Source organism: Humulus lupulus, chromosome 4, assembly GCF_963169125.1.
Source record: "Humulus lupulus chromosome 4, drHumLupu1.1, whole genome shotgun sequence".
NCBI classification, from domain to species: Eukaryota; Viridiplantae; Streptophyta; class Magnoliopsida; order Rosales; family Cannabaceae; genus Humulus; species Humulus lupulus.
The window spans coordinates 121561671-121569459 of NC_084796.1; the positions used below are offsets into that span (position 1 = coordinate 121561671).

Here is a 7789-nt window from a genome sequence, read left to right on the forward strand (position 1 = left end):
TTTGGTTCTCTATTTATAGTGGAAATAGGACCCAAAAATGTGCAAAATCGTGTACTAAAAAGTGGGAAAATGGCTGCAAAATAGGTGCAAAGTTGGACAAGTGGGAGACAAGTGCAACAGACGTTGGCCACAGGTCAAGCAGTGATTGGCTTCGGCAGGTGTGGTGTTGCGACGTGGTGAACAGCTGCCAGGCATGTGGGACGCATGGCGACTTCTGGTTGGCATGGCAGCTGAGTGCGTCAGGCGGCAGGCATGGTTGTCGGGCGCGTGGGGAGCATGGCAGGCGTGCGTCAGGTGGACTGCAGGTGGCGTTAGGTGGACTCGGCTTGGCTCTGTGCGGCTCGGCTGGAGGTAGCAGTGTGGCTCGGGTGGACGAATGGCAGGTTACCATGTGGTAGCGTGGGGGAGCAGCTGTTGGCTTGGGCCTAGGCTGTTTGGGCTTAATTTTGGGCCATTCCATCTTCAAAAATGTCATTTTCTTCATGATTTCTTCAATTTTAATTCTTTCTTTCTTCTTTCTTTTTCTTTGTGTCAAATACATTTTATTTCCTGAAAATTAAACACAAATTAATATTTTCAAATATAAAATATATGACAATAAATCCATGAAAATATTTATTAAAACTTAATTAATTTTACACTTTAAGTCTAATAAAATGATATTTTTGAACACTAATCACAACCCCCAACCAGCTTATTGCTAGTCTCTAGCAGTTCAAGCGAAATAAGAAATGTCAACATGATATATTTCAGGTCAAAAATTATAAAAGAACTTTAAGTATTAGCACTATATGTTAGTAATAAACCAACAAGAGTTATCAAAATTACCTTGAATAAATCTAGAGTTGTGAGTGTGTGCTCCAAACTTGTACCTTCTTACCGCAAACCATAGCACATAAAGCCTTCGAAATTATGTCAAGTAAAAGTCTCAACTCCATTAACCTCTCATGTAATTGAAAATATTTAAAGTTTAAGGGTTTCACTCATGGAGTTGGAAAAGAAGTAAGCACTCATCAAATGGTTATGTATTTAGGACAAACTCTTAAATAATTATTGAAACGAAGATAGGAACTAAACTATTTGGACAACCACCATAAAGAGTACCACAAAACTAGTTTTTTGGGATTTTAAGTTAAATAGACAATCTTTACATTTATTCTAAGAGCCATAAAATAAAACATGAAATTAATAAACACACATTATTTTTTCTTGGACACAAGAGAAAATATAATTGAAAATGATAGAAATATTGCTCTTGTGTCTTTCTCCTTTTTTTCTATTTTTTTTCTTCTTTTTTCTTTTGTCTTTTTTCTTTTCTTCTTCTTTTTTTTTTCTTTTTCATTTTCATGAACAACATAATAAAAGGCTATCTAATAAGATTTGTCTATAGAAAATATTATCCCTAAAACATCATCCATTCATACCACAATACCTTGTCCAAATAATTATAACCATTTATAAGAATCAATAAAAATTTAAATGTTGTTTTCTCAAGTCTCACTTCTCACACAAAAGAATGAATTACTTAAACATGGAAAATTTCTAAGTAAATGTGTGCTAACAACCATCTTACCACAACATTTGGCATGTGCATTAGGTAACTGTAGAGAAACTCTTAGTAATATAGATAACAAAAATTGAGTCAAAAGTAACATTTTGCAAAAATAAATACGTAATTTTAAAAAAATTTGACTGTGAAAATATTAATATGACAAAAATCAACATGAACGTGCATGAATATGCTCACCACCCCCAACCAAAATCTGACAGTGTCCTCAATGTCTAAAAAGATAATAAATGTAAAAGAGCAGGGAAAGAGAACACCTGGATAGCGAGTGTCGAGTGATAGAGCGAATATTGATTCTCTAAAACATGAAAAACTGAAAACACAAAATGATAACAAATAAAATAAAATGACAAAAGGGAAATAAACAGAAAACAAACCTATGTACAAACAATTTGGAACACTACTCAGACTTGGTAAACTGGTTCCACGAGAGTGACTTCTTCAGGCTGGGTCACCCTCTCTATGTAGTGTTTCAGTCGTTGGCCATTTACTTTGAATTCTCTCCCATCAGTTGGGTCTATGACCTCAATAGCATCGTTGGGAAAGAAAAATTTCACAACATATGGGCCAGTCCACCTTGATCTCCGCTTGCCAGGGTGGATATGCAGACGAGAGTCATAAAGATGCACTCATTGGTTTGGCTCAAATTCTTTTCTGAGGATCTGCTTGTCATGGGTCGCTTTCATTTTGGCCTTGTTGATCCTAGAGTTGTCATAAGCATCGTTTCTTAACTCTTCAATTTATGACAACTGAAACTTACGACTGAGTCCTGCCGCCTTGAGATCAAAATTTAGGCTTTTAACTGCCCAATAAGCTTTGTGTTCCAACTCAACAGGAACGTGGCAGTCTTTACCATAGACTACCCTATAAGGAGACATACCGAGCTGAGTTTTGTAAGCAGTGCGGTATGCCCAGAGAGCATCGAGAAGTCATGAGGACCAATCTTTGCGGTCAGGATTAACTGTCTTTTCTAAGATTTGCTTAATTTCTCGATTGGCTAACTCAGCTTGGCCATTTGTCTGTGAGTGATAAGGCAATGCAACCTTATGAATTACACCATATTTTTGCATTAAGGTCTCAAAAGAATAGTTTCAAAAATGGGTGCCTTGATCACTTATGATAGCGCGAGGTGTGCCAAACCTAGATAACACATTTTCCTTTAAGAATTTCACAACAGTTGTGTTATCATTATTTTGACAAGGCACAGCTTCCACCCATTTTGAGACATAGTCTATGGCGAGGAGAATGTAAAGGTAGCCAGAAGAAGGTTGAAATGGTCCCATAAAGTCTATCCCCCAACAATCGAATATTTCTATTACAAGAATATTTCAGTGGTAGAATAGTTCATTGGAGCACTGCTAAGAGTACTACTTGCCTAATAAACAACGAAGGGCTTCCCTTCCCTTCTTTGACCTAAGACAGCCCCTATAGCATAATTGCTAGCATCACACATGACTTCGAATGGTAAGTTCTAATCTAGTGGTTGAATGATAGGGGCAGAAGTAAGTTTAGCAACGAGCGTTCGGAAAGATTCCTCACACACAGGTGTCCAACTGAACACAACATCTTTTGCTAGGAGGTTTGACAAAGGGCGAGCAATTGTCAAGAATTTTTGTATGAACCTCCTATAGAATCCTGCATGCCCAAGAAAAGATCGAATGTCTTTAACAGTGTTGGGGGTGGGCAGCTTTGATATGAGTTCAATCTTTGATTGATCAACCTTAATTCCTCGTTCTGACACGACATGCCCCAAGACTATGCCTGATGGCACCATGAAATGACATTTTTCCCAGTTGAGTACCAAGCCTTTTTCTTTGCAACGTTTAAGCACAGACTCTAAATTGAGAAGGCTTGACTCAAACGAATCTCCAAAGACTGTCAAATCATCCATGAATACTTCCATATATTTCTCGATCATATCACTAAATATGCTCATCATGCATCGCTGGAAAGTGGCTGGAGCATTGCACAGGCCAAATGGCATGCGCCGAAAGGAAAAAGTACCAAAAGGACAAGTGAATGTGGTCTTATCCTGATCTTCTAAGGCAATCTCGATTTGGTAATACCCTAAATAACCAACGAGAAAACTATAGAAAGGATGACCTGCCACACGTTCCAATATTTGATCGATGAATGGAAGTGAAAAATGGTCTTTGTGGGTGGCTGCATTTAATTTTCTATAATTAATGCACATGCGCCACCCAGTTGTGACCTTGGCAGGAACAAGTTTCCCTTTTTCATTTTGTACCACTGTTACCCTAGATTTCTTGGGAACAACCTGAGTTGGGCTGACCCATTTACTGTCAGCAATAGGACAGATTATGCCAGAATCAAGAAGTTTCAAGACTTCAGTCTTAATTACTTCCTTCATCGTTGGGTTCAATCTTCTTTGAGGGTCACTACGTGGTATAGCCCCGTCTTCCAATTGAATGTGATGGGAGCAAATTGAAGGACTAATACCTTTGATGTCAGCTATTGTCCATCCTAATGCCTCTCTTTGTCTTGCAATACATTGATGAGTTGGCGCTCTTGTGTGGCATTGATCTTTGAGGATATTATGACAGGAAAAATGTTGTCAGCTCCTAGGAAAACTTGCTTAAGACCGTCACGAAGTTGGGCCAACTTTGATTGAGGAGCTTGTTCAATGGATGGTTTTGGTGTTTCTTGATCTTGAGGGATTTCCTCAAAGATTGGATTCCAAAACATGGTTCTTCTAGCCTGTGAGTGTTTGACGATTTTAGGGTTGATTTTAGACTCATCGGGCTCAGAACTTTCTAAATTTTGGAAGAGGTGATTAAAATGACTAGACGTGTATTTTGATTCGATCTCTTCCGAAATAAGTGTATCGATCATATAGGATTGGAAACACTCATCGTTATTAGGTGGTTGATTGCCAATGTGGAAAACATTTACTTGTAGAGTCATGTTCTCGAAAGAGATTTTTATGAGACCATTCCTACAGTTAATGAGTGCATTTGCTGTTGCGAGGAAAGTTCTACCGAGAATGATGGGAATTTTAGACTCTATACTCACTTCAGATTGAGTGTCCAAGATGAGAAAATCAACAGGGTAATAGACTTTTTCAATTTGAATCAGAACGTCTTCTACTATTCCCCGAGGTTTCTTAACTGATCGATCGACCAATTGTAGCACCACAGATGTGGGCTTGAATTCTCCTAGACCTAATTGCAAGTATATTGAATATGGCATGAGATTTACACTTGCTCCTAAGTCTAGAAGGGCTCGACCAAATTCCTGCTCCCCAATTTGGCATGAGATGGTGGGACAACCAGGATCTTTGTATTTAGGCGGTGTCTTGCAGTCAATTACCGCGCTAGCTTGTTCCGCCAAGAATGCAGTTTTCTTGACATGGTGCTTTCTTTTAACGGTGCACAAATCCTTGATAACCTTGGCATAAGTGGGCACTTGTTTGATCACATGCAACAATGGCAAGTTGATCTTCACTTGTGTTAAAAGGTCTAGGATTTCACCATGATTTTCCAGTGCCTTTCCAGTGGATTTCAAAGCTTGAGGAAAGGGTGCCTGTATTGGAATGCTTATTGGCACATCATCATCTAGAGTGGGCATCGACATACTCGTTGTCTTAGTTAACGGTGAAACCGTACTTTGACCACTTCGAGTAGAGATGGTATTAACCTCTTTGAAATTTGTATCTGCAAAGGAGGAGGTTTGTGCCATGTGTTGCCCTTTTTGATGGATTAGAGGTTGAGCAGGAAGTCTACCATGTTCTTGAATCGCCAAAGTAGTGTTTAGCTTTGTCATTTGGATTTTCATGTCTTTCATTTCCTCTACCATTTGTGTGAAACAAGATTTGAGCTCTTGAGTTGAGGCTATTTGAGTTTGCACAAGCATCTGCAAAGTATTCTCTAGAGAATTACTTGACTGCATGTTATTTTGAGGAGCAATGTATGCTTTTGGCAATTGTTGCTGCTCAGGCCTCCATTGGCTTCCAGATGCTTGGTTTGAATCCTTCCAGCTGAAATTTGGATGGTTGCGCCAACCAGGATTGTAAGTGTTTGAGAAAGGGTTATAAGGCTTCTTGTAATCCCCTAAAGCATTGCATTGTTCCTCATTTCCTCCTCTTAACTCACCAAGAGTTGGGCACTCTTGCGGTTGATGTTCCACCCCTCCACAGATGAAGCATGGATCTCGTGTCTCTACCTTTGCAGCCATGTGGATTCCTCTACCTTCTTGAGATTTGAAAGCCTCGAATTGTTGTCTCAATGATTTGATTTGGCTTTTGACGTTGTCGTCTTCCTTTAATTGGTAGATTCCAGTTGATCGTGGCTTGTCCATATGACTCGGTCCATTACATGTGTAGGACTTTTCAGCAAGATCGTCGAGGTACTCGAAAGCTTCATCAGGATCTTTTTGAAGGAATTTTCCATTGTACATCATTTGCACGAATTGTCTTTGTCCGGTTGTGAGACCATCATAGAAATAGCTGATTAGACGCCAGCTTTCGTAACCATGATGTGGACATTGATTTATCAAATCTCTAAACCTCTCCCAGACCTGATGGAAAGTTTCATGGTCTTTCTGGATGAAGGTAGAGATTTTCCTATTAAGGCTGCTAGTCTTACGGGGCGGGAAATATTTAGCAAAGAATGCTTTTGTCATTTCCTCCCATGTTCCGATAGATCTAGGCCTTACGGAATACAACCAGCTTTTTGCTTTGTCTTTGTGAGAGAAAGGAAAAAATTTCAATCTCACAATGTTGGTGACATTAGCTTGGTTGTTGAATGTAGCCATCACCTCTTCGAATTCCCATATATGCATGTACGGACTCTCATTTTCCAACCCATGGAAGGTTGGAAAGAGGTTAATCATGCCAGGTTTGAAATCGAAATTTGGCATATTGTTGGGATACATTATGCATGAAGGTGTGGCTGTACCCGTAGGATGTAAATAATCCTGTAGCGTTCTTGGTTGGACTTCATCTTGATGAGCCATCGTGGGTGGTTCAGGAAGTCTTGGTGAATTGGGAGTGTTTGAACGAATGGAAGAAAACGACGAACTAGGAGAGTTTTCTAAAGTTTCTACTTGTTGTCTCACAAATCTCCCTAGTGCGTCTCTGTTTTGTGGCATAAATAATTTTTTTTTATTTTGTAAGTATTATAAGCGCAAGTGTGTAATAATGTAATAAGTATACACCAAAAATGTTCCCAGGCCAATTGGGAAGGCTTCCAAGGTACCACTTTAGGCCCAAAAGCTTTTCTAGAACTCCTCGAGGTTCTTATAAAAGGTTGGAGGGTAACGCTAACACAGACCTTATTTAAGAACCAATTTTTCTAAGACAGAACAAGTTTGGTTTTTACTAATTTCCACAATTACACAAATGTTCTCAATATTTTTTTTTTAAATTTTCTGATTTAAAATTTTATGCTTTTTTTTTTGTTTGGAAAAAACCTAAATCTAGAAAATAAAATTCTATACCTAAAAATAAAATGAAAAAAGAAATGAATAAATAAAATAAATAAATAAAAATTACTAAGGAAAGATAAAATAAAAGAGAAATTAAAAAATTATACTACTTTTTTTTTTTAAATAGAAAAATAAATTAATTTACTATGAAAACCTTTAATTGTAGAATTACCTCCCCGACAACGGCGCCAAAAATTGATATCGCCCGATAACTCTGTTGACACGGTTCTTCACCATAGATGAATAAGAGGAAGGGATTAGTGCTTAACTATGAATCGAAATAGATGAATGATCTTTGTAAATGGACTGGTGACACAATTACATTTTTTAGGTGGCTCAAAGGTTAAAATCCTTCTACTCCACCAGCCAATATTATTGCTATATGCTTGGTATTCTTTTACAGGGTATTTCCTTACACAATCGAATCCAACCCTTTGCAACTCCCAGGCTCTCCATATTTATAGGAGAGGGCACCTGGGAGTTGGTAAGGAAGGTCATCCCGTGACCTTCTTACCTATCATGTCACTTCTGTGACATTCATGATTAATTCCTAAATCCTGACACATGAAGTGTGGTCTAATCAATAGGTAAGAGGATAATGGGCCGCACGGCCCAACCCAATCGTGGGTGCCTGAATACGCACGTTCACGCTGCGTGTCCGAGAAGTTAGTGATATATCAGACACGTGATGTCTGATATATGCACGTTTACCTTGCGTGGTTGACTTTATAAAAGGTCATAGCCTCCAACTCCAGCTCGCACCATGAGCTGGATGTT

The 7789-nt window shown here is 38.7% G+C and overlaps 1 non-coding gene across 1 annotated transcript; it reads left to right on the forward strand.

Annotated features, from left to right (window-relative positions):
* The first annotated feature begins 6054 nt into the window (after positions 1 to 6054).
* On the forward strand, positions 6055 to 6160 carry LOC133833431 (small nucleolar RNA R71). Its single transcript, XR_009892811.1, has one exon. It is a non-coding gene; the product is annotated as a small nucleolar RNA R71 (small nucleolar RNA).
* Positions 6161 to 7789: the final 1629 nt, after the last annotated feature.